This window comes from Sphaeramia orbicularis, chromosome 24 (genome assembly GCF_902148855.1).
Source record: "Sphaeramia orbicularis chromosome 24, fSphaOr1.1, whole genome shotgun sequence".
In the NCBI taxonomy this organism is placed as follows: domain Eukaryota; kingdom Metazoa; phylum Chordata; class Actinopteri; order Kurtiformes; family Apogonidae; genus Sphaeramia; species Sphaeramia orbicularis.
In genome coordinates this window covers 15,960,434-15,986,873 of record NC_043979.1, presented here as the reverse complement: position 1 = coordinate 15,986,873, position 26,440 = coordinate 15,960,434, and the positions used below count along the sequence as shown (strand labels likewise).

Genomic DNA, 26,440 nt, shown 5'->3' with positions numbered 1-26,440 from the left:
CAAGCTATGGCATGACAGACGTGATTCTTACAGAAATGATGCCAAAGTTAAAGTCAGTTGACGAGTAGTCAAACCATCATGGAGCCATCATGAGATAGACAGGAGACACTCAGGGTCCCTCTTCTATGAAAAGGGGGAGAACCACAAGATGTAAGATGGGGTTACCTCATGTGCGACAGCATGAGACAAAACACTCCATGTTCTACTGTACAATAGTTCAAGTGTGTACTGTGACATTAGATATGGATAGTGTAGGATGTTGTGTGCCATGTGTCAGTGCGATCACTTAGGAATAGAAGAGGTTTAAAGTAACAGGCACACAAGTTATATAATGATATGAGTTTGTATAGTTAGATAGAAATTACACAAATGTCAGTGATGAGTAGCCTAAGTGACCTGGGTTTGACTGTTACAGAAGTGACATATAATTTTGCCACTACAATTCTGAGACAGTAATACTGCAAGGTAAGGAATTACTTTTAAATATCAGTAACAAGTAATATGTAATGTATTACAGTTTGGAAGTAACTTGCACTGGATATGTAGGTGGTTCAGTGTGTGTTCCTCTCTTGACTCTCAAAGACGACAGTCAGCTCCAGTTGTCATTAACAGTTGTTCATTGTGTTGTGTAGTGGTTTAGTGTGTGTCCAGCTCAATCCAGTCCAGTTGTTCTCCTTAGAGGTTGAATGCTTAGTTTTAACATCATCTTTATTTCTTTTCCTATTGTGACATTCAACCATAACAAGACATTTTTATTCCTTATATTGTGCATCTCGTCCCATCCACTTTCATGTGTTTCGCCACCAGTTTGCACAGCCGCAAGTAGCAAAAAAGTAAAGTTCACTCTGCATTCAAAATGAATGATAAGAAACTAAGCATTTGCATTTTTTGTTCATTTTACTGTATTGTATTGTACAGTGAACTGTGGCCCAAAAACTGAGCTACATACCAAACTGTAATGTGTGTGTACTATGACACTGTAGTTCTGATTACACTACAGATGTTACAGTGATTTCTTTTCACACACTGACAAAGGAAACGTTTACACTACTGGCTAAAGTCTCCCAAATCTAATGCTTTTGCTCATAAATGACTGTTTTTTTTTTTTTTTTCAGGATGACACAAATCACACATATTTGAGATTTTCAATTCTAATCTGGGCCACTTCCATTTTGGTTCTGAATCTGATACATATTTGATTTTTTGAAAATCTCATACACAGAGCTTTTTTCAACATCTATATTATAAAAGCCAAGTGGCCTCTGTGTATGTGCATGTATGTGTGTCCTGGGATCCACACAAAATCTGGAAAGACCTGACTGCTGCAGTTTGCCACACTTTTGCATTTTTGGTCAACGAACAGATTAGCGAAAATGGCAAGTGCATAGAACCAATATTTTTGGAGATATTAGTAATTTTGGAATACAATAGGCTTATAATCACGTTGCTATAACTACAACGCTTTGGCAGTGACTGCTGGACAAATGCGGTACACCATGCACGAATACACATCAGTATAAAAACTACCACATTTAGAACCTGTGGATCCCCACGGGTCAATGCATTAGTTAGATATATTTTATTAACAACTATTACAACTGCAAACTGCACATTTGATACTTTCTTTAATACAAACATTATGTTGCGTTAATGTGGCAAAAAGCATACACCTGCATTTTTATGGACATAACTGTTAGGACCTAAGATAAGGAAGAGGCTTAATTTATTAGACCTCCTCCAGTTATAGTCAAATACCTCTGATGTATAACAGTAAAACACTCACAGGAAGCGTTATACTGCACAATAAATACTGGATTATAGTTATATAATTTTTCTTAACGGTAAGGTTTGGAATGAGTAACCTTACTTCACAGTATGTATTAATACTTTTACTGAAGGAAACAATGTGAAAAAATCTGGATAATCCAACACCAATCAGAGAATAGCCATGCAATACATTTCAGATTTGAGCAGCAAATCTAAATTGAACTTTTAGTGTTACAGTGTGAACTTGAGCCACAGCAACTGAACTGATGTGAAGGGAAACTGTGTGTCTGTAGTTTTATCACATTGTTAGGGTTAAAGGTGGTCTGTAAACAGATGCACCTGTTACATATTTTTACTGGTGTTATTAAGTTACTAGGACCAAGCATTTAAGTTGATGAATAATAAACTACTGTTGTGTTAAGGGTGATGGCCAGCATCCAGTTCTAATAAACTGAAATTCCATTAAAGAGCAATGAATAATGAAAAAATACGCCAAGTCCCAGTGAGTTTTTATAACAAGGACACTGAAGAGATCATCATACATCTCTCTTGTGCTTATTATTGAGTGATAAAAGGCTAACTGCACTTTAATTTATAACAAATATGTTACAAAGAGGTTGTGCGATGGCCATCTGCATCAGATGACCACAGAGTACTGGTGGTTTCATCCATGTGTGGTAGTGTACACTGGGGTTCTGTGTGTGTGTGTGTGTGTGTGTGTGTGTGTGTGTGTGTGCATGTGCATGTGTTATGTTCTGTTTTTAACATTGGCAGTGAGTGCTTTGCACCTGTGGCTGTTGGCAGACCATCCGGTGTGCTGCCGCTCCGGAGGGACCTTGAAGCCCGTCGCAGTGGGAGAGAGGAGTCTGTCCTGCTAACCGTAATTAGCACAGGCCTGTTGATTCACTGATAATGAGAGGGAGTTCATTAGCACCACGCTAATTGCTGCCTACTTCACCACTGCCATGCCAGCCCCCCAAAACTCCCTGCACTCTAAAAAAGTTTTTCCATCCATCAAATCAGATATGAAAAAAAAAAAAGCACAAAAATCAGTTACTTTTCGGGAGTGGAACCAGATGGAACCTTGTGTATGAATTTGTGGGACTTGTTTTAGCTAGTGTCAGAGTGGGAGAAAGAAACAGGAGAGATTTGTTCTGAGGGTGGAATTTAGCAGGAGTCTTCTGCAGAGGGGCAGATGGATGTAGGTAGGACAGTTCTATCCAAGGACATGATGAAAGTTCAAAAGCTAATTGCCAGAACAAGCACAACAAGAAAAAACACAGGCTGCATGCTGATTCAGCGAGAAAACCTCACCTGCACCTGCATTATATAAGCAATGTGTCACCGGCATCCTTGTACTTTAGTCAAGTCTTCCAAAGAGTTTTAGATGAACTGTAATCAAGAGTCAACTATCTTTGCCTGGTGTTCTGAGCACAATAATGTATAATAAAGTATATTAGGTATAGTATGAGTTATAAACACGGTGTGGTAATAGTATAATGTGTTGCAAAGTACTGAATAACCTACATTTAAGCTACCTTTTTTGGCACACCATTAAGCTTTTGTTATTTTGAGAAACCATCAAGTACAGAAATCCAAACAGTCATTTTTAACTATTGTACAGCCTTTTTAAAACATGCAATTGAAAAACTGTAATGCACTCATACCTAAGTACATAAACACACACATATACTCAGCACTTACCACCTAAGGCCATTGTTCTCGTGTCTGTGTTTGCAGATCTATGCTAATTGGTCCTCAAAGCTGAGTGATGTGTCATTAAATGTTTGTCCATGTAAGTGTTCCCTTAGTTAAATCTACATCTGTGAAAGCCGTTCACTCTCTACATCTGGATGTGTACAAAAAAAATAGTCTGATCCTGACTTTGCTGTAATAATTTTTCTTTAAAAGCATTTGTATCTTGATGTTGTATTATTTTAATTAACATAAACTGTATTTCCTTAATCATTACTACCAACAGAAACACTCTGTTGGCCTTTCATTCACTCTGCCATCTGCGTTTCACATTGCCAGCCCTGTACAGTAATACAGTAATCAAGCAGATTTCCCACAAAAGCTGTTGGCACACATTGTAAAATACAGTGTCAAGGCCAGAACATGATGCCAGGCTTCCTGCTTATGGTCTGATTTTTTTCTAAAGCTACGATTAAATTTCCAATAAAAACAGATCAAATGGTACGAAAAAAAAATCACACGACTCCTCACTTAAGCGTCTTTGAGTTCTTTGTTCTAATATTGCTTTATATGTACTGAATAAGGATATTAGCAACTGTTGGCTAACCCGTTGCTAATTAAGGTTTATATATGTTTTACAGAACAGTTTAAACACATGCTTAATATGTGTGAAAATTGTCCAGTGACTGGATCTTACAATATAAATGCTTTAATAATATCTGAGGACTGCTTGTCATCCACCCTGATGGTAAAACAGATCAAGTTGTGTGATGTTGCATAATGGAGAGCAGTCAAGTAGTCCTGTTTGTCAATAAGAAATCTATGGATTAGAAGGAAGTGAGGTCACAAATATAAATTCATTCACTTATTGAGTGTGCTGTTAACAAAAGGACTGAGTAGAGAAGGAAAACGACAAATATGGGTCAATTGAGCAGAGATTTAACCAAGTGTTCTGGTGAGTGAACAGTTTAAGTTAAGACTGTATCCACTGTGTAATATTTAACGAGATATAGGAAGTTCAATTACAAAAATGAAAAATACTCAAACATGTTTCCACTTGGGTGACACGGTGGTGCAGTGGATAGCACTCGTGCCTCACAGCAAGAAGGTCCTGGTTTCGATACCAACACCAGTTGATGGGGGTGGGACCTTTCTGTGTGGAGTTTGCATGTTCTCCTCGTGTCTGCGTGGGTTCTCTCCGGGAACTCCGGCTTCCTCCCACCATCCAAAGACATGCACTGATAGGTTAATTGGTTAATCTAAATTGCCCATAGGTGTGAATGTGAGAATGGTTGTTTGTCTCTATATGTCAGCCCTGTGATGAACTGGCGACTTGTCCCGCCTTCGCCCCTATGTGGCTGGGATAGGCTCCAAGCGACCCCCATGACCCTAGTGAGGATAAAGCGGGTTCAGAAAATGAATGAATGAATGTTTCCACTAGTGTATAATCACATTAAAGTGACAACTGTTGTTTTTTTTCTTTAGAATGAACTGTTTGGGTGAGGTCAAGGGCGTCATGGATGGACAATCCACTACTTTTTGATTTATAACTTTTGAATCAGACAAGTTCAAGACAAATATTACACATAATTGGAAAGGTCTAAATGCCATCTTAAACATACTCAAAGGGCAAAATTTAGTTTCAAATATTTTAAAATGAAAAATATCAAAAACTACTGTGTCACAGATGGACAAAATTTTGTCTATTTTTTTTTGCTATGACATTTTCATCCTAAAATGTATTCAGTGTATACCTTAAACCCTCTGTTTTACAACTTAATAACTGGTTAGAGGAAACAAATATTTTATCATACCTAAATAGCAAGAGTTTTGACAAATGGCAGTGTCACAGATGGGCAACAAAAGTAAATATCAAATTAAACATTTTTTTTATTTCAATTATCAATATCATATATGTTTTTGTACAGTATTTACAACATACAAATAATATTAACATTATATTCAAATGTATTTTGCATAGATATATGCATTTATTAATTTTAAACACTGTGTTTAGAATATGACATAAATAATATAATAGTGAAATATAAATGTATTTGGAATAAATTTTGTTTATTTATAAGAGTTTATATTATGAATCCAGAATGATGGCACAAAACTTTGTCACTTTCCAAACATTTACACTCAAAACTCCTCAAATTTTTTTTCACAAATTTTTTCTCATTTCAAAATACATTTTCTTGAAAATATAAGTAATTACCTACCCAAAAATATAAGTTTGGTGTAGATGATTGTAATTCTTTAGCTTACCGGCCGACAGGCCGTAAGCTATTGTCATCGTGCAGTGTCTGTTGTCGTCTGTCGTCCGTTACGAAAATTTCAATCGTCTTCTTCTCCGAAACTACAATTCCGATTGACTTCAAACTTGGTATACAGCTTCTTTATGATGATGTCAACAAAAGTTAATGAAATTATTTGGATCCGGATCTGATTCTCGATTTGGTGCGACTTTGAAAAATGTCCCCTTTTTAAGCGATAGGAAGTGGATCAATGCAATAACTAAATAAAATATAAATGATATCAACCTAAAATTTCTACACTACAGACCTGATGGGGAGATGACCAAAACATAATGTCCACATGCTGATCAGGATCTTCCTCTGGATCTGGAACTGACGCAAAATTCAACATGGGCTGTTATGGGGAAAAAATTTCAATCGTCTTTTTCTCCCAAACTACAGTTCTGATTGACTTCAAACTTGGTATACAGCTTCTTTATGATAAGGTCAACCCAAGGTATTGAAATTATTTCAGTCCAGATCTGATTCTGGATTTGGTGTGACTTTGAAAAATTTTCCCATTATATAAGAGATAGGAAGTGGATTGATCCAATAAATTAGTAAGTATCAATGATATCAAGTTGGAATTTGAATTTTTTACAGATCTGATTGGAATATGACCAGAACATGGGCTATTTCTGTAATATAATAAATACACAGAACTGGGTGATAATAAATGGCATACGGATACATTTCCCAAAGCTTTTAATTTGGCCGGTAAGCTGCAGGGCCATTGGTCCTATTTTTTTTTTTTTTGACCAGATGTTAACCTTCCCTTGACTTCGCCCGTTTATATCTACAGATGCAGCCTCCACTGAGTCCACCATGACCGTCTCAGAACTAATTTCCCTTTTCTTTCTTTTTTCTATTTGATAGTGAGTTGCATCTAGCATTATCATGCATAACTATCACCCACGACCTTTGATTGTGTAGCATAATTAACAAAAAATCCCAAAACACACACAACACACACTGGCTCCAATGATGTTTTTTCATTTTTTCACTGTATCTGAACTTGAATGTGTATAAAGAGCTGAAATCCTGCCCCTTCCAATGTGTCCCATGGGACCTACCTTAATTAATTAATTTGATTCTGAAAATATGATTTTACTAATTGAGAAAGTCCCTTTGTCATGAGGATTGTAAAGAAGTATGTAGTTTTGTGTGTAGCAGCTCAGTAGACTGCATCTCTCACCAAAACCAGGAAGACCATTACACTGGCATACAGTATGTCATCTCAATGTTCAAGAGCAAAGTGTAAAAAGTATTTAAGGAGGTATAAATCACTACACTCTGGTCATGTTGACGGTGTAGAGACATCTACTGTTCACAGTCTGCAATAATAAACAATAAACATCAGATATGTAAATGATGCATAATTCAAACCAGATCAGAAATGGACTTTAGACTTCTGTTTTTCAGATATAAAGTCCCATAGGGTACAACCAGAAGGGGAGGAGTCACTAGAATGTCACTTTTTTTCCTCATATATATATGTAGAACAAAAGTGAGTACTGGTTTGTTCTGTCAGTATAAATATATATACACATCATAAGCAGCTATATTCAGAGTCTACTTTTTTATGTCAGGTTTTGGTATCATGTTTTATGGTTTAATCAAATCTTTTCATATATATTATATACATTTAATAGATTGCTCAGATTGCTTGGTAGTATTTTTGGAGGTGGGTCACTGGACAAAAATCCCATATTTTCATCTCCGTGTATTAAAATAATTCAATCAAGTGGCCTGACCTGAAACAAGAGATCTCCCTCCTTCTGACTGACAGCTGTAATTAACAAAATCTGTTGGTGGTGCAGTGGTTTACATTATCTTCTCACAGCGAGCGGGTTCTGGGTTTGATGTTTGAATGGTTGTTCGTCTGTATATGTCGGCTCTGTGATGAACTGGAGATACGTCCAGGGTGAAACTCACCTTCGTCCATTGGTAGCGGACAACCCTCACGAGGACTAAGTGGTTCTGAAAACGGATAGATGGGTGTTAAGATTTTAGTGGCACGATACCGGTTATCACAGAAGCTTGGAAAGATATCATAGCAGAATGAAATGGCATCAGGTCATTTATCTTTATATTCAGTCTTGATTTGGACTGAGAGTACTGAGCTGCAGATAGAAAGTGTGCATTTTCAAAGCTTAAAATATGAACCAAAATGTTATAAGTAGCAGCTGAATAAGGGGTAACAGGTGGTTGGTGTTTTTCAAAATGCGAAAGGATTACTCTTCAACATATTTTCATAGGTTGTAAGACATCCTCTTAAGTTCTTTGTATAGAAAAATGTATAAAACTCCTTCTAAAACTTCTAATTGCTGTGACGCTTTAATCACCGATGCAGTCTGCAGCCTATAGTCTCCAGAGGCCACTTCATACTCAACCCGAGGAAATGGCAGAATGGATGGATATATGGATGGATAGATGGATGGGGAGTGGAGGGATGACTATCCAGTCCGAAAGTGCCCCGGTAATATCCGTCAGTGTTGTGTATTTCTACATAACAAGTGTCCATCCACGAGGCAATCTCACCTCAAGAGAGTGATCTGTCTCTCCTTTCCCCTTGCTAAGAGGCTGAGGCTTTATCAGTGAGGCCATGATGAATTCTCAGCAGACACCCACTCGGTATGGTCCCTGAATGAGCATGCATTTAAATGAACCCTCTCTTCCTCTGCCTCGTACTACACAAGGATTTCTAAACTCTCTCTCTTGTCAAGCACTACATCAAACACAGTAACAACAGCTGTCCTAGCCCTCCTTCATCCCCTCCCCTCTTCCATCTACCTCTTTCTTTAAGTCATTTGCTTGTCTGACATTTTTCTTCCTCGGTCCACATCACCAAAGACTGCTTTCATCTGCTTTTCATGATGGACTCATCTACATTTTTTAAAGGCAACTTAACGTCATATCCGAGTTTGTTGCAGCTCCCAATCAAACCACAAAGAGTGGTAAGGCATCATTCTTAGCTACAACATCTCTTTCCTCTTCTCTACTGAATTTGAAACAGAAGGTAAATGGCAGAGGATCCTGGTGATCAGAGTATCAAAGCTTCCAGTCAGCCTTCAGGTCGGTGCATCAGGGTGAATAATACCATTGTAGAGACCCTCCATGACTAGGGCTGGGAATCAACCTGACTACCCTGTTCACTCACTAGTCTAGGGCTCCCCCTTATGTCAAAGCAGTTGTCAGTTTTACAGCTTCAGTGAGAGGATGAAGCAGAATAACCCTCTGGTCATTAAAACAGACAATAAAAGGTATATGAGTGAATTATGAGGACACTAGTCAGGTAAACCTATGCTGTCTCCACTGTCTAGGTTTGAAATCAACAGATAATACTAATAGTTGATGTGTCAGCTTGCAGTGTGTCCTACTATGATTTTGTTCATGACTAGTGATGGGAAACAGATAATTCTGAATCACCCTCCAAGAGGATCTAGGTTGGACAAGTCATTTGAGTCATTTGAGCCTGAATTAGCTGATCACACCCAAAAGGACGAATCTGAGGCAGATGATTGCATTACAGAAGATCCTGAGAGTGACTGATTCTCTGTGAGTGGATGTCTGTATGAGTACTGTTTTTTTTTTGTGGCTGGGAGTGGATCTCAGAGAAGAGATCCAAGTAGGAATTCACTCAACCATCTAGCTCAGATCGCTGAGTTCAAAGATAGGTTTGACTCAGTCTTTTTTCTTCCTACAGATCAACTCCTTACTGTAATTTATGGGTCTTTTAGCATCTTCTATAGCAGTATATGTTGTTATTAGGTAGTAAAAGTTGCAAGGGGTTTATGCCATTTGGAATGTAAATATGGTATGACTCAACTGATCTAAGTAAATGAACAAACAGATCTGTGAGTTGTGACCTATTGTAAGGATTTGGGAAAAGATCCTAGTAGGGATTCACTCGAACTGTCTCCATTCTTCACTACAGTGAAAATGAAACCAACTAACTAAGCCATTGGGTTTGATAAAAGTGGTGGGCAGCAACTAAAATGTACCTCCATGCAAACATACAATGAAATGAAACTTCTTCTAACTCACTTGCTCAAAGGTAATTGCACCTCTATGTAGATTCTTTTTTAAGATATTTAACTGCAGTCATAGGCTATAGACTATGGCGACACTGTCATGGCAAAGCTAATTGTACAGTATTGTGTGGGCTTGAACAAATTATCAGGCAGCAAAGCTCAGTGTTTGGAGTAGGGCCCAGCAGTGAGTGTGTGAACTGTATCGAAGGATGACAAGTTGACGAAGTCTGTATCGAGTTAATGTGGAAATATAGCAGCTTTAAAAAGATGATAACTCACTTGTGTTGATTCTGAAAAGCTGTGTAGAGCTCCTTTTTTCCACACAAATTGGTCAGGAATGGACTAGTGAATTATTAAGGCATTTCAGCAATGGTATTGGTGTAAACAAAATCTTATCAGTTTCCATATCTATCCATAACCTCTGGTTTATCCATCGCTGTCTGGTCTAAACTAAACTTTTTCAGGTTTAAGAGACCTTTAGGTTTAAAAGTCCTTAACTTGTAACTGTAGTTGTAACGGGATATGATTTTAAATAAGTAGCATCACCAATTTTAAGGAAAGATTTGTGTCTAGCTGTCACCTCAGTCAATCAGGTCTTACAAGCCTTTCTGCTGACAGACAGTATGATGAAAGTGATCAGCTTGGGTTTTCTGCAGAACTGGCAGATACTACAAAGAAAAATAAGCTGATAGAAGTTTGGAGAAAACCAAGAAACATCATTATTTCTCTGTCCACACATTCAGCAGGCGAGTACAGTATTACTAGCTCTACCTCGGGCCAGTGGGAAAAAAATAACTTCACACCACGTTTGGATTTTCCTCAATTAAACCACTAAACTCATTGTTTCGCAGGAAATTGAGAAAAGTTCCAGAAAACGTGCTGTAATTATTCATAATCCCAACAATTTGAGCACAGCTACCTAATTTGGCTCTGTAATTTCAGCTTTTCTGAAATTTTCTTGCATACATTTGCACATTAATGTGGCCTGTTGTACGCAGAGAGGGAGCATTTTCCCGTGTGATGTCTCTCACAGTGGTGCGGCCCAGTCGGGAGGCAGGGCCAGCTGAGACACAAAGATTGGTTTTGTTCTCCTTTAGCCGTCGAGCGCTTTAACACATTCAGTGTTATTGCCTCTTGTCAGTGGTGTTGTGATGGTAAACAAACACCTCTGCGGAACGTGTGCTCGTGTATTTGCCTGTGTGCGCACTATTACCTGTGTGTATGCAAAAAAGAAACTTCTAAAAACAAGCATTTCATCAATAATTGTCACGCTTGTTAATTGTCAGATTGCACGAAGAAATAACAAACTGCATTTTTACACACCTGCCAATTGTAGACATCCCAAGACACCATCCCTCCCTCCATAGAGTACATCCATCTGCAGCAGCCATACATTTTGTTTAGCACAAGCTGTACATTTTACCAATCTCCTTGATTCTGTGACTCCTCGCTCCCTCTTTTGCAACTCTGTCCACATCTTTCATGTTTTCCACGTTTTTTCCAACTAGTTGTTGTGCTGGCGGGGAGATATGGCCATCAGTGTCTGTGGCCGGCTCTGTGTTGTGCTGTGACTGTCTCCCTGAGATTTGCATAAATAAGCTCCCAGTCCCAGCATGCCCACGCTGTTGCCCAGGTGCAAGGACATTTGCATATAGAGCTGTGATAGGGCTCCCCTGGGTCCCCTCGGCAACTGCTGAGCGGGTAGGGGGCCGGTTGCACCACAAATGAGTTCTCAATATGAACCCCAGCACTGCCCTCCATTTTATGTGTGTGGAGGTTCGGAGCAGAGCGGAGAATGACCAGAGAGAGAGAAAAGGCGGAGATAAAAAGGGAATGAAAAAAGGATAGAGACAGCAAGATGGGTAGCATATGGAAAAAGGCAGACAGACAGTCGTGTTTCGTCTGAAACTTAGTGTCAGTTTGCCAGTTATTGACACCAGGGTGGATCAATCAGTTGTTTATCTACATCATATAATGAATGCCGTAATGGCTTTCAACAGCTCTGCAGATATATTACCGCATATTGTGTTGGACATCAACCAAAGCAATATCAGCCGCAGTATTTCTTGACTTTGTCTGATGGCCCCATCATGCTTTTCCATTACCATGGAGTCTCAGTGGCCTTTTGAATCAGCAGAATATGGTTTGGGAAGTAGGGAGTTGAGCCCAGTCCTGATTAGTCACATGCAGCTCCTCTGACAATACTCTCTCCATCTGAGCACCATTGAGCTGTCTCTCGTTCAAGAGACGAGTTCTGATGGGACACCAGCCAGAGGAGTCTTATGGGATCAGTGAGGATATCCTGCACAAGAACAGATGCAAGGAATCATACACAAACACCAACATTATACAGAAATCCATGTTATCGAGCATTTTCATTGACATCAAACTTGATAGTCCTCAACTTTGTAAAGCAAAGAAGTCAGTATGGACAATGTGTTAGTTCTATTCTCACAACAGTCACTCTTGATGTATTTCCAAGATATTTACAATAAAAGTTCCAGTAGCAAGTTATTTTTTCCCTTTTTGATGTGGAAAATGCTGTATATCAGAAAGGCCTTTATTTAGGTTTAAGGTCATGTCTCTGCAGCAATATAAGGAAAGTCTAGGTAGTATGCAAAAGCAGCTCCATATATGTTGTATTCACACTCAAAGGGTATTATTGTGCCAGGTCAGCTCTTAAGAGAGGAAAAAAAATATCACCGAGAAATCTACGCATTGTATGACATCTACCTTTGTGCTTTGTGGAGACATTTTAACCTCAATTACCACTGGATGTCTGTCTAAACAATGTGGGAAAACTCAAGGCCAAACAATAAGGTGTTCCTCTTGTCAAAGATGTTCAGAGGTCAGCTGAAGCCCTCATTAGCTGCGTCTTCATTCCATGCTGTAAATGTTTTGCGTTTAAAAATTGGCTACAGTGAGATAAATATGACCCTTCTAATCCAACTGAAGTGGAGATCAGTTTTTTTTTTTTTTTTAGAAAACTCAAATGGTAAGGAAAACATTAAGGAAAAAAACCCTCACATATTGACTTTTGCTTATTTTTTCAATTTGGCAGCTAAAGGGTCTAAAAAAGTGGTTTTCAATCGAGGGGGTGTGGACACTCTCGGGGGGGGCATGAGCGACATTGTTGGGGGGGGCATTTGGAACGAGAAAGCTGAGAGGACGATGCTCAGGCACAAAGGGGGTGCGTTAGTGACTACTGTTGTACATCACAACATTGTACATTACTCAACCCCCCCCCGCGTAAAGACCTGTGTAAGCTCCGACGTATAATGGAGACGACCCCCCCCCCCCCAAAAAAAAAAAAAAAATGTTTTTGGGGATAGGGGGGACACTAGGAGGCTCATGATGCCGTTAGTGAGGCTTTGTTCAAAAAAGGCTGAGAAACACTAGTCTAAAGCAAAGAAATGTGAAGAGGAAAGTTTGGCATAATACAAAAAGACAGATTTTAATTGAAATCTTCTACTAAACTTTAAATGACAGTTATATATTCTTGTATGTGTAAATGCATAACATAAATCCAGCATCCTTGTGCAGTCCTGTGTAGAGCATTCTTACTTTGCATAAGTTTTCAGCTTGTTAGTTTTAGTGATGTATTTACAGCCACGCAAAACTTACATAGTACATTTATACAGGAAATTATACTAATGCCAGCCACACAAAACTTATACAGTAAATTTATACAGGAAATTATATTAACGCCATTGCATTGGACTGTAGGTCATATTTTCCACTATCATACCACTCTGTTTCAACATTTGACAGCAATAATATAGGAATCTGCCCTTCATGATGCTGTCAACCGTGTCTGCAAATCTGGCTACATTATATTTTATTTCACAAAAAATAATAAAACGCTGTAAATGTCAGTTTGACATAGTGACAGAATTATTTGACTTTTTATGGTTGGTTTATAGACATTGAAAACACTTGGTTGGGGTCAGAGATAAACAGGATAAGTCTGCAAAGGTGTCATTAAAAAATCACTATATATTTATCAGTATTTTAAAATAAACCACAATCTTTTTCTGCAACCTAAACAAGGTTCTAGTAGCACCAAAACATAAAAGTCCCCTTGGATTCTGTATATTTGTATTGTTCAGTGATAAATTCCACTTCCTGGCAGATAAATAAAGGCATTGATTATGTTTGTTGCACAGTTTAATGCATTATATTTAGCACAAAACACATCTGGAAAACTACCAAAATGAATTCAATTATTATTTTAAATATTTAATATTCATGGCACCAGCTCGAAGGTTTTCACATGAAGTGTTTTTTTATGTGATAAGTCTATTTACTGTGCATGATTGATACAGTATGTTTTGTCTTGTTAAATCGCGCCACGGTGCCAAACAAGCTGAAAATTGCTGGTCTAAAGGACACCAAACGCTCTGCTATTGAAGTCTCTCTGTGGCTGGCATGACCTCCACTCCAAGTGTATTCAGGGCCTTTTGTTTGGTTCTTTGTTTGGCCCAGGCTCTAATGGCAATCAAAAGGGACATGGTGGTCGTTCTCAGTCCTCAGCACTAATGACATTGGCACTGAGGCAGACAGACAGTGTTCATCCAATCCGCTGGCCTCCCTACACGGTCTCATCGCAGCACACTGAGCCTTTGCGGAGTCTCTTCGGAGAGCTCCCATTTAGCCATTCTCTGTGATTTCCCTCTCAGGAAACAACCAAATCATTTTCTCATAGACACGCTCATTAGCTGACAGCCCATTCCCTGCCAGTTTCAACATTTGAATATTCCCGTGTGTACCTCGGCAAACATCGGAGGTCTCATAGTTTCCAACCAAAGCCAGAGCCGACATGCCAGTAACGCACTCCAAGGAAAAAGATCTAGATGCCAAAGCAATAAGCTGAGGTACAAAAAAAATGATGGATCAAATGTTATGATATTCAGTGACATGATAAGAATATGTCAGAACATAATAAGACATTTGGTTTAACCCTAGCAAGTAAGAGTCATACGTTCGACTAACTAAAGAATACAGCACATGTTAGGTAACAAAGGAGATAAACTAATACCTGAGAATGCTGTTTTGTTCAACAAAATTTAGGAAGAAAGCACAGTACGCTCAAGCACAAATGGAGTCACACACACAAACATTATAATTCTTACCATCAGTTTCACCGAGTTTAGTGCCTGAGACTGATTTTTATTTCCCTAATATGTTCTGCAGTAAATCTGCATTGTCTGTGGCTATTGAAATACAGAGAAAGAGAGATCAATATAATAGGTTTGGCACCTGGCCAAAATCATCCCTGACAATGTGCGAGGCAGGCATTTGAAATCATTGGTGCATATCCGCGTGTTTGGGGGATAAAAATAATTCCTCGCCTCTTTGCCAGGGAGCGAGAGGCACAATGCCCAGGTCTGAAGGGAAGGGTGCCACATGGGTCTGCAAATTGGCTCAGGCGATCAGACACGGGCATCTCATTTTGTAGAAGAGAAGAAGAGGATGGGGAGAGGAGGGTGGAGGGAGAAGAAGGAGGAGGAGAGGGAGATGAAGATAGGAGGTGTGTGTATATGTGTGTGCATATGTGTGTGTGTTTGGTGGTGGTAGTGTTGGGGGTGGAGCGAGGGTAGTAGTAGTGGTGGTGGTGGTGGTGGTGTGTGTGGGGTAAACAATTCCAATGATTTCCCCAACCTGGCACAGTCCAGGATGTGGATGGCTGCACTGCAGAGGAATTGCAACGGGTTTATTTGGCTTTTTGTTTGTTTCTTTATTGGAGGGTGAGAGAGAGAGAGAGAGGGGAAGGGAAGTGGAGGTTGTTGTTTTTTTTTTGTCAACTGTCAGAGGTAGTGTAGATGAAGGGATGATGTTCAGAACAGAACAAATTATTTCCTTCAGATGAACTGAAAATCGTTCTTTTACATTTGCAAACATTTGCTGTTGAAGTTCCAAGTCCTGAGTAAGCCAGATGTATGAGCATACAAACCTGAGTGTTGGGAAAGTAATTTCCTCTGCGGAGGCTGACTGATAGCATTAACCTCTGGTGTGATGTCAATTTCAATGTCAACCAATTTAACTTGTGGCAATTATGCCAAAGTTATGAGGAGAATGCCAGATTTAAGCTTTTAATAGAATTTTAATAACGCACTGCATGTACATAAACACACTTTGACACACGAGCACAACTGCAAATGCACATGCACGAAAATATAAAAACACGCCTTCAGAAAAACACCAGGGTGTTTTTAACACATGTAGCGTTTTATGTGCATGCACTGACACATGCTTGGCTGCATAGTTTACTTGCACACATACATGCATGCGCACGTACACTTGCATGCCTCCCATGCAGGTACCTTTGGCACCCTACAGACGGCTGCTGCCGAAGAAGTCTCAGCGGGAGTGCTAGATTAAAAATGACAATCACTCGGGGTGCACGGCAAACACCACAGGAAACGCAGGTGCCTTTGTTAAGAGACACCCAGCGCTCTAAAGGGCCTAATTATCTGCTGTTATTTTGGCAGTTATCAGGCAGAGAATAACTCCCCTGCTCAGACTCAGACTCACACAGCGAAAAATTACTCACTCGCTCACAGTGAGGTATTATATTGCGCCACTGACAAGGTATGCATATTATGTGCCATGTTGGAATTTCACTAGAATTTTCACAATAGAGTGTTGTGGTTTCCTGTTTTGTACGGAAAGGAAATTATTAGTGTAACCCTAATCATTAAAAACCCAAAATGTAATCACTTTCAATTGCGCACAATATGTTTTTCAAAACAACTTCCAGGTGTAAGATATGGAAATTCAACAAAACTTTGTATTAAAACACAAAATAATGCTGACTTCAGAACATTTTACTAATGAATCATAAATATGAGTGGAGTTTAATGCAGGCACAGATATGAGAAACTGTCTCCCCCTGTTCTCAAGGGCTAGGTGGCACTGTTGGGCATGCTTTCAGACACATGCATACATATCCTCCTCGCAGCTCATGAACAGATAATTGGACAGTTTTATAGAGGATATGAACTCTGAAGGGGAACTTAAGCCATCTAATCATTGGCATTCAGCGTATGCTATTCATATGCATAAATACAAATAAAACACTTTCTCTGCCTGCACAAAGGGAGTCCTTTCTGAAAGGGAAGTCACACTACAAAACATCCATATTCCTCTGAAATTGAACCAAAGATTATAGGAAGAAAGAAAAACTCAGGTAGATAAACCTCAAAATATAATTTTATTCTCCAAAGCAGACCTGAGATTAATCAGTGTGCTGCGATATATTCTTTAAGGCATCGATTCTTTTTTTTTTTTTTCTTTTTTCAGTTGAACAATAGAAGTGCAACAATGCTCCACTCTGATGGCAGTGATGGTGTGTACATTACATGTGTATGTGCAAGTTTTTTTTTTTTTTTTTTTTTTATAGCAGTTTCCTTTCAAGCTGTATCACATAAAGCAAGCAAATTACATCTCGAGCATTTATGATGATGATATGATTAAATGTAAATGTTTCTGATGTGGTGTACTTTGGTGTGCGGTTTCAACTATTTCAAGTGTTTGTGCTCAGCTGAATGTCAGTTTAGGACAAGGTGTATCACTTGCTGTATTACATAAATTAGGCATATCTGTGTTCAAGAGGGATTTAATAAATACACTTGTCTAGTGTTGGTGTGTTAACATCCATCTTCACTTCAGCTTCTTTCAGCGGAGACTTCCTGCCCTTCTCTCCTCATGCTGTAGCTGCTAATGTAACCAGCTCCATATAATATGCAGATAATGGTGCATCAGCGTGTCTTTCCCATGTCGCCCTCGCTGCATTACAGTGGATCACACGACATGGCCTTGCCCTGCAGGAATACAAGCCCCTTGTAATTGAAATGAATAAGTGAGGGAGGAACATGTCTACTGAGAGCCCAAACTTCTCACTCTCTCTCTGCCGTCAGTATATTCAGTGGGGATCCAGCCTTTAGCTGGCACCGCCAGTCTCAGTAGCTCTGTCATGGGGGCTGAGGCTCGTCTGTGTGGCTGATCGGAAGTGGCACGGTCGAGGAGAGGAGCTCTCAGCGTGGGGTGCAGGAATGGGGACAGTCCCCTACGGTCTCCGGCTCCCACTCCCCCCCCTTTTCCTTCTCTCTCTAGTGTGCAAATGCATATCTTTCTCTTATGATCTTTTGGTCTTCTTTTCCCTCGCTATGATCTCCCTCTTCCTGTTTCCCTCCCACTCTCTCACTCCCTCAGTTTCCCTCTATCTTTGTTTCTCTCACTCTCTCCTTCCCCATGGCCCATCCTTCCTTCATCTTAATCCCTCTTCCTTCTTGAGTTTTCTAGTCGCTACATCTTTTTCTTTTTTTTCAGAGGTGAGTTTTGGATTCATGAGGAAAGAGAAAGTAGTCCTGTTGTGGGTATTGCAGCACCTGTTAAACTTTGTAGAAAGAGTAAAATTTACATCTTTAGGGCTTATTTTGGACACATACTCTTCTGATCCTGTCTTCAACTTTTTTTCCTATGCTTCCAGAACTTTAATAGTAATGTATAAAAAATATTTCCAGCTTATACCTTACATTTTTTTTTTAAATTTTAGTTGAGGTTTCTGCAATGCAATATAGATGCACATACAGTAGTTCATCTGGCACACATACGCTCCTGCCCTCCCCTCACCCGCCTCTTGCCTCTTTACACTTCACCCATCTGTGGGGCAATTACATGCCCCCCCTCCCCCCTTATCCCAGCGCAGCCACACACACTCAGCAAAACCACATTTATCCCTCAGTGCACCTGCATCCCTCATGTTTCTAACAGTCCCACAATGCCCTCCGTCTACTGGCCTACAACACCCTGGGTTCCTGTGAGACCTGATCGTTGTCATCTTTTTCTTTTCTCTTTCTACCCGCTCCCTACTTTGGTGACATACACATTATTTATTTTATGACTGAGTACTCAATTTGAATCCCCTTTCTCCATCAGTCACACGCCACACAATGGCTTTCTCCTTATCTACTGGAGTGTCCTTTTTACAACACATCAGGGCACTGTAACACACCAATAAATTCTACTGTTTCCATATTCTTACCTGCTGAAACCTCTGGTTTAAATTCACCGGGACAGGAAAAGTGACTGTGAAAAAAATTATTACAGTTTGCTCCCACGTATGTCGACGTGAAAGTTGTAAACAAGAAGCTCCTCCCTAACTTTTTATTCTTCTTTCACACTTTGTAAGTTGTGTAAGGATTCCAGCAGGAGAGGAAAAAACAAGCTGATTATTTTTTCTTGTTATTCAGGAGCTTATTTGGTAACTTTGCTGGTGCAGAGGACAAACATGTACATGAGTCGAGGTGACATTGCTGACCATGTCCAGCGGCCCAATTACCTCTCTCCAAATATGGCGTACAAAAGCTGGGCCGGTGCATCTGTACACATGGTGTCTGTTACTCCCCAATTATTCCTGCATAAGCAGATTGTGTGGAACATCAAACTGGGGATGTGATGGCTCGTGTGCGGGCTGCCTCCAGCAGAGTGCTCTTTCTTTCCTATCATTTGATCTCGTATTGTAATCCCAGGTGCTTTGAATAATTTATAGGATACAGCTTCTCGTTAAACAATAATTTATATGTGTCTATGAGAATTGATTCCACAGGAATGCACATCTAAATAATGAGAGAAACTGCTGCATTTCATCTATAAGGAGAAGCAGAGATAATAATAGCAACACCAAGACATTTCAACAACAAAAAAACAATAGCAATAACAACAACAACAGTAATAATCATCATAATAAAAATTATAAATACAGCAAATAAGAATAATATGACTAATTAAGGATGTTCACTATAAAAACTTACAATAACTTCCTGTGTCAAAGTTGTGTTTTTAAGCAGACAGATAAAAAAAAAAAAAGTAAATCTCTACACATATTGCATGAACTTCCACGTCAAATTGGTGGTCACATTTGGACTTTAAAGCTCACCATGTCATTTTATCCTTGCGAAGGCAATATGCACATTTTCCTATTCATATCCACTTATCAATTCACAGGAGAGGACCACACTCATGCATGATAAATTTATTGTTAATGCAAAAGGCTTGTACCGCCCAGTGCTGATGCCCACAGAGAAATGATGCAACTGATTCCTTCTGAGGCAGAACAATCAAAATGTTCATCAGAGGAGAAGATGTGGAAAAGTGGGGATAAGTGTGTGTGTGTGTGTGTGTGTGTGTGTGTGTGTGCGCGTGTGTATGAACCAGACCTAGGTCATGCAGTTCACATCACATTGTGCCTTCAGATAATAAACCATTAAAAATTCTACACATCTAACGTAACATTAGAATATAATTGTGCATTTATTTAAGTGCACTGTGATTAGATAAGAACGCACTCACAGCCATTTAAACCCCGTTCTCATGTCTTGTCAAGATTTGATACTGAGTGAAATCTGACAAAAAAAAAAAACACTTCCTGTGCAGTGCATGCTATGGTATAACTAGCAGTGAGGCATGCATAACAATGAATAAGAAAATGTGGTGTTGGTTAAGGTGCAACACTGTGAAGAAAGTTTTATTGGGACCTCTCTAAAAGGAGGAAGTTTGCTCGATTTAAGTGCTGGGGACCAATTATCCAGAAGTGTGACGCTGTCAGAAGTCTCTAGGTTTTGTCAAGTCTTCTGACACCCTGCCAGTGTTGTTCTCTGGGAAATGGAACTGTTGAGAATTTTTTTTTTCTTTTTTCCCCCTCCCAAACGGGTTGAAAATAAAGAGCGCATTCGTGGGTAGCCGAAGGGTCTGGATTTAACTTCTGGTCGATACATTTTTAATTATCATTTTTTTCAGGATATGTGATAAGCGTTCTGCGTTGTTTGGAATCCTCCCCCTTTTCAGAAATTTTACAGTGTCTTGAATTGAAATAACTGACATTAAAATGTGTAAACGTCCCTCATTAGTGACAAGATTCGAGATGTCATCGCTATCACATGGAAATCAGAAAAATAAGATGATAAAACGTAGATTAGCATTTTAGAACTGCCTGCATCTAGTGCATCATTCTGCTTCAAAGAAGAAAAAGATAAATGATGATGCCATTAAAAGTGAACTAATTAAGGAATGCTTCTTTTAAAAACTCATTAACTGCACCCTCATTTACATAATGATGCATATTAATTAAGTTTTAATGAATCTGAGCTTCCATCAAGTCTCCTCTCCTTGGCAGTGGAGCCATCTCTACAAATGAATAAACACTTCTCTTAAGTATATTTCTCCCTGCAAATGGGAAATGGGTTTTAAACAATAGCAACAAATAAACAAAAGCCTTCAATCTCTGCTCAGTAGAAATGCACATAATTCAAGGTCAAACTTGAACACAAAAATCTACATAAACCTCCCATCGCTTAAAACAAATATATATTTAAAAACAAACAAAAAAAAAAAAAAGCTATTAACCGTATTTTTTTTTCCTCCTATGTAACATATTTACAGAGAGAAGCACTTGAACAGCGGTTTTTTGAGTTTTTCTTTTTTTTTTTTTTTTTTTTTTTTTTAAGAAAATCATTAATTCCAGTCTGTGTCTTTATACAGAGAAAGAGTATGGTGACAGGCTATGGGTTGCTTCTAATGAGATGCATTTTAAATTAGAGCGCACCTCTCACATTGCCAGCTGGTGCCTGCTCAGGTGCCTCTCTGTTGTGAATGACGGAATGCACACACGCACACACACACACACACACACACACACATCATCATCATCCTCTGTCCCTACCATAACACATAAACCCTCCATCTAACCCCCTCCAACGTTTAATTATGTCATTCCTCTCAATGAAATGAAAATCATTACAGTAATCCAAGTTCTCCTTAAACCACACCAAAATGAGATGAGCTCACTCTAAGTTCACTTCAGTGGGAGGGAAAGAGCCAAATCTCTTGGAAAAACATTGGGCTGCATATTAACGCGAATTAAGTTCTGCGTTTGTTTCTGGTTTAGAGCAGGTTTCATTAAGTCACTCGCATCACTGCACTGCTTTTAAAAAGGAAGTTGTTGTGAAAAATAAAAACCCAGTACAGCGACCTGAAAGCATGTTGCCGGTATATGTTTCTGGAAACCGCAGATACATGCAATATTGTAATTCATTACTGTAAAGTACTTTTATTTCTGTTTTTTACTCAGTGCCTATGGGATTAAGACAGATTTGAGTTGCTGATAGATATACAAAACAAAAACCCGAGATACTTAAGATAACTGTAAGGTTTTTAATTACGGCAATAAAAACGCTTTGGTTCGGTTTAGAAATAGATTGTGCTTTGGCTTAATTATTACTAAAATTATTATGAGCAATTTCCTGTTATTTTTGTGGACTTTTTCTGTGTGAAACTGAGCTCTGGCGTGTTTCCTAAACCTCAACAAAGTGTTATCTGTAACTAAACCGCACCATAAAAACTGTTAAACATGTGAAGATAAGCATCATGAGCCATTATAGAACTATAATATGTACATACACGTGCTGAGAAATGCTGATATGAAATGTATTTTGCCTTCAGAAACACTGATATCATACATGCCTGTTTACTGAAGCATAACATGGCAGCATTTTACTCTCCCCAAGTGAAAAGGAAAGTTTTCTGCGTTCTTACACTCTAAACTGTGAATTAAGAGAATTTAGAGAATTAGTAAATTAGTGCTGGAAGCTTGGCATGAGTAGCAGCTATTGTAAAAGACACAAATGTGATGTGTGTGTCCTCCAGATGAACACACTGCCTCATTGGTTTGTTTGTTTGTGCGTCCTTGCATCTCCCCAGCTGGTATGTGGCGGGCAGGTAAGCGGGGAAGGAGGGCGGGAGCGGTACGAGCAGGCGGGCGGCGGCGAACACGCGCGCTCTGAGGCAGACGAGCTGGAGGGGTTAAAGGTCATAACGATCAGATGATTGGAACTACAGAGGGAAAGTGTGTAGCCATGTAGGGAAAATGGGGGAAGCAGATGCCCGTTAATTAGGGGAAATGTGACGGACAAGATTTGATCAGCGAGGGGTATGGCTGCCTCCTGCAGCACGGCAGCTGTTGCGAGGGGGGATGCTGGTGGGGCTGGTGTGTGTGTGTGTGTGCGTTCCCGTCCCCACAGGGCACCGCCACACTTCACAGACATGCCAGGAACCGTCCGCAGGCCAATGCAGTGCCCTACGGAGAGAGACTATTTACAGCACAATACAATTCAACTCATTAAACTCTGAGATGAAGTTGTATTTGTCAGTGTTGACTCTTCGTGGGGAGCTTGATTTGTTTCTTTGGCAGAAATGTGGGATTTCTTCTTATGTAGTTTTGTTCTAAAAGTTTGGGAAGGAAATATTTTAGGCGTACATGTACTTAACAGGCAGGGAGGAAAAAAAAATCTACTGGGACTAATTGAATCTATTAGTGGTAAACATTCAGTCTGTGTAAAGTGTCCCTGCATTCAATTTCAGAATATTCACTTGCAGAATGAAATTATGCATGCTATTGTTTACATATCAAACATTTATCATGTTCTTAGACATCGACTCAGTAGTGAGGAGGGTATTATTCAATGCCACGCAGGTATTTTGGAAGAGTTTGTCATACGTAACACAGTCATACCTTGAAAATAACAGTCTAAAAATAATTTACGTACCCATATCGCTCTTTCAAATCGCTACCTTGCAGCTCTGAGTCAGAATTTGATAACCACTGACCTAGACATTTGCCAACAGCCCTCCTCTGACGGATCTCTGTCATTCTTCAGTCTATTTGTGAGAACACAAGTATCCCACGCTATCTGTCATATTTGTCCTTTAAGGTGAAAAACAGTGGAGTTTCAGTGAGTTGAGTAACTTCTTCTGTCTGTCTGTCTGTCTGTCTGCCTGCCTGCCTGCCTGCCTCCTCGTCAGACTCTGCATCTCCCACCGAATGTTTCTATCTTACGATCGTGTCAGGTGTTCGTGCTATTTGCCCCTCTTTTTAACGTTCTTTCCTTGCACGTGTAATTAGCATGAGGCAGACTGACAGGATGTTTGACACTGTTGACAAACACGACTAATGTGCACATTGAGCCCGATGAAGTTTCCTGAAAATGTTCGCCATAACCTGGAAAAAGCGTTGAGTAAACATGCATAGTTTAGCTAGTCTGACTAACAACTTTTTTACTCTGTTCAATTCTATTTATAAATTCAAGAAAAAGAAAATTTGGAGTAAGTTTTTTACATATGCGTGTTTACTAGAAATAAAGTTGATATCTGACATCTATATATGTACAAGCAGAAATACTGAGATAAAAATGGATTTGTTTTAGCCATAAATGACAGATAATAAGACTAAATAAAATTCATTCCTGCAAACTCCAAAAGTAAGCAGAGAATAAAAATATGTAGAGGTTAGTTATAGTGTTTTTAAATATATTTTGTGCTGTAATAGAATGAATTGGGCTCTGCGTTGTCTTTGTGTGCAGTATTTGAGAAAAAGTACCACTTGTTTGTACAGTGGAAAAAAGTCATCATTAACTTCAATAACTAGACTCTTTTTGATGCAGTTTAGATGTTTTATGTTAAATTTATCATTTCATTGTTACAAGCAGAAGAATATGGCATGCATAAAAAAAATATTGCTGCTGAGAGGCACCCCTCCCTCGCTTCCCCAACACCCACATTACCACCACCAGCACTACCTATTAAAACTTATCTTTCTTTAATCAATTGTTAAATGTCATAGACAATCATCATTTAACACTGTCTTCCTGTGTGATTCTTTTTAATCTGGCTGTAAATAGGGCAGCCCTGTCTATCACTTCAGTTTCTGCCGTACACCAGAGACTTAAGGTGTTTCAACAATAGCTTGTGAAAAGAAAAAAAAAAAAAACAAAGAAGCACTTTTTTTTCCTCATCTCAAATCCCCGCAGAGAACACCAAAGGTATGAAAAGTGAAGAAAGGAGGAAATAAATCCAGGCGATGATGAATAATTTGAATGTAGAAATGAAGCTGTTTCAGGAGTGAGTGAGATACCGCACAAGGAGCAGCCATGGGGAGCGTACAATTAGGTCACCCAAAATAAAACGCTATCCTCCAGAAAGTCTTTCTTGGAGTTGTCAAATTCAATATATTTCACTGCCAACAGAATTCTTGATTTGGCTGTGAAGTGAGAGGGTGAAAGAAAGCGAGTGAAGGCCTATTTGAGAGATGCAGCTCAAGACCACGTACATCTCATAATTTATGTAAAAAAAAAGGGGGACTTTTCATTTAAAGTCAGACTATCCTCTTAGGAGGGACAACAACTTTAGCCATATTGTCGAGCGTGCTTCGAGATGTGTGTCTCAAACCTTGAGTTCTCCAAGTTTGTGAAACATTGTTCGCTCCTGGTGACTGTATATTAAATTTAATGACACTCACAAAGGGCTCAGTCTTGCAGGATGCATGTGGTCGCTGAGCCACCTCATGTACCAGAGCGCGGTAACAAAACTTTGGGGCGGTGGAAAGTTTACAAAGCATCAATGTGGTGACAAAAGTCAACAAACAGCCCCAGCCAGCCGGCATCTCTCTCTTTCGCTCCCTCTCTCTCTCTCTCTCTCTTTCTCTCTCTCTCTCTACGACACCCAACAGGAAGGCGAGGCTCCTCCAGAGAGCACGATACGGCACGTCTCCAGGTGACAGATATGTCACCCCACCTAAAACCCCGTGGCACAATTATACCTCTGTCGCTCTGAAGGAAGGAGGTGGGTAGAGAAGAGGAGGGGGGTGGAGGGGATGAGATGGTGGGTAGAGGGAGAGAGAGTGAGTGAGTGAGAGGAGAAGTGGAGGGTGCGGGGTGGTGCTGGATGCTTTACTCCTGGCTTATTCAAAGAGACAGCCCAAGGGATGCCTCTCGCTCTTCTAACAAAGCACTTCTTTTTTTATTATTTTTTTTGCCTTTTTTTTCCTTGAGTATTGCTGGGTGCGCTCCAGTCAAATCCTCTGGGCCCTAGTCTTCCCCCTCAGCCATTTGAGGATGCCTCTGAAACTTTTTCTCGCAGACATTGGGCCTGTTTCACTGCTGATGTTTCAAATGAATAATCCAGTGCTGCTGTGGCCAAGCGGAGGGTTACACAGGAGTGAGGATAGATAGTGGTTTAATGTCACACTTACAGCTAAGGGAGTGCCACTTTATTCACTCTACTGAATTACAAAGCAGGGACAGACTGTTTCAGATTGCTTTGTCATTGTAAGTATTGGCTCTTGATTGACTTTTCTTACAGTTAATTTTTTATCATAATGCAAATAAAATCTATAGTTCTAATAGCCACCTATACAATTTGTATTAGCGCCTTCTGACATGTGATGACTTGGGAGTGCCTAATACGGGCCCACGGCTTTAACAATGCATGAGTGAGGGAAAGAGAGAGGGGACGTGCTCACACTCCAACTAGGTCAAACTGTCTAAGGAACAAAACAGAACAGACCTCAAGTTTGCGGAAATCATTACAGGAAAACAAACTTGTCACTCGCTTGACACTCTTGACTGTTTTGCTTTCCGAAGCAGAGAACGATAATAATAATAAAAAAAAAAAATCTCCATTGCAAATTAGCCTCTATGGTTGTGAAGTTTCCCCGTTTGAAATGCATATCAAAAAGCCAGCCAAAGCCACAACTTACCTTGTCGTTGACATCGGGGGACAGGAGAAGAAACGCGCTTTTCTCTTCGAGAG

At 39.6% G+C, this 26,440-nt stretch overlaps 1 long non-coding RNA gene across 1 annotated transcript; it reads right to left on the bottom strand.

Moving 5' to 3' along the window:
* Positions 1-26,440, bottom strand: LOC115415478 (uncharacterized). Its single transcript, XR_003934821.1, has 3 exons — positions 26,388-26,440; positions 2,556-2,673; positions 1-123 (listed from the first exon to the last, which is right to left on the bottom strand). It is a non-coding gene; the product is annotated as an uncharacterized LOC115415478 (long non-coding RNA).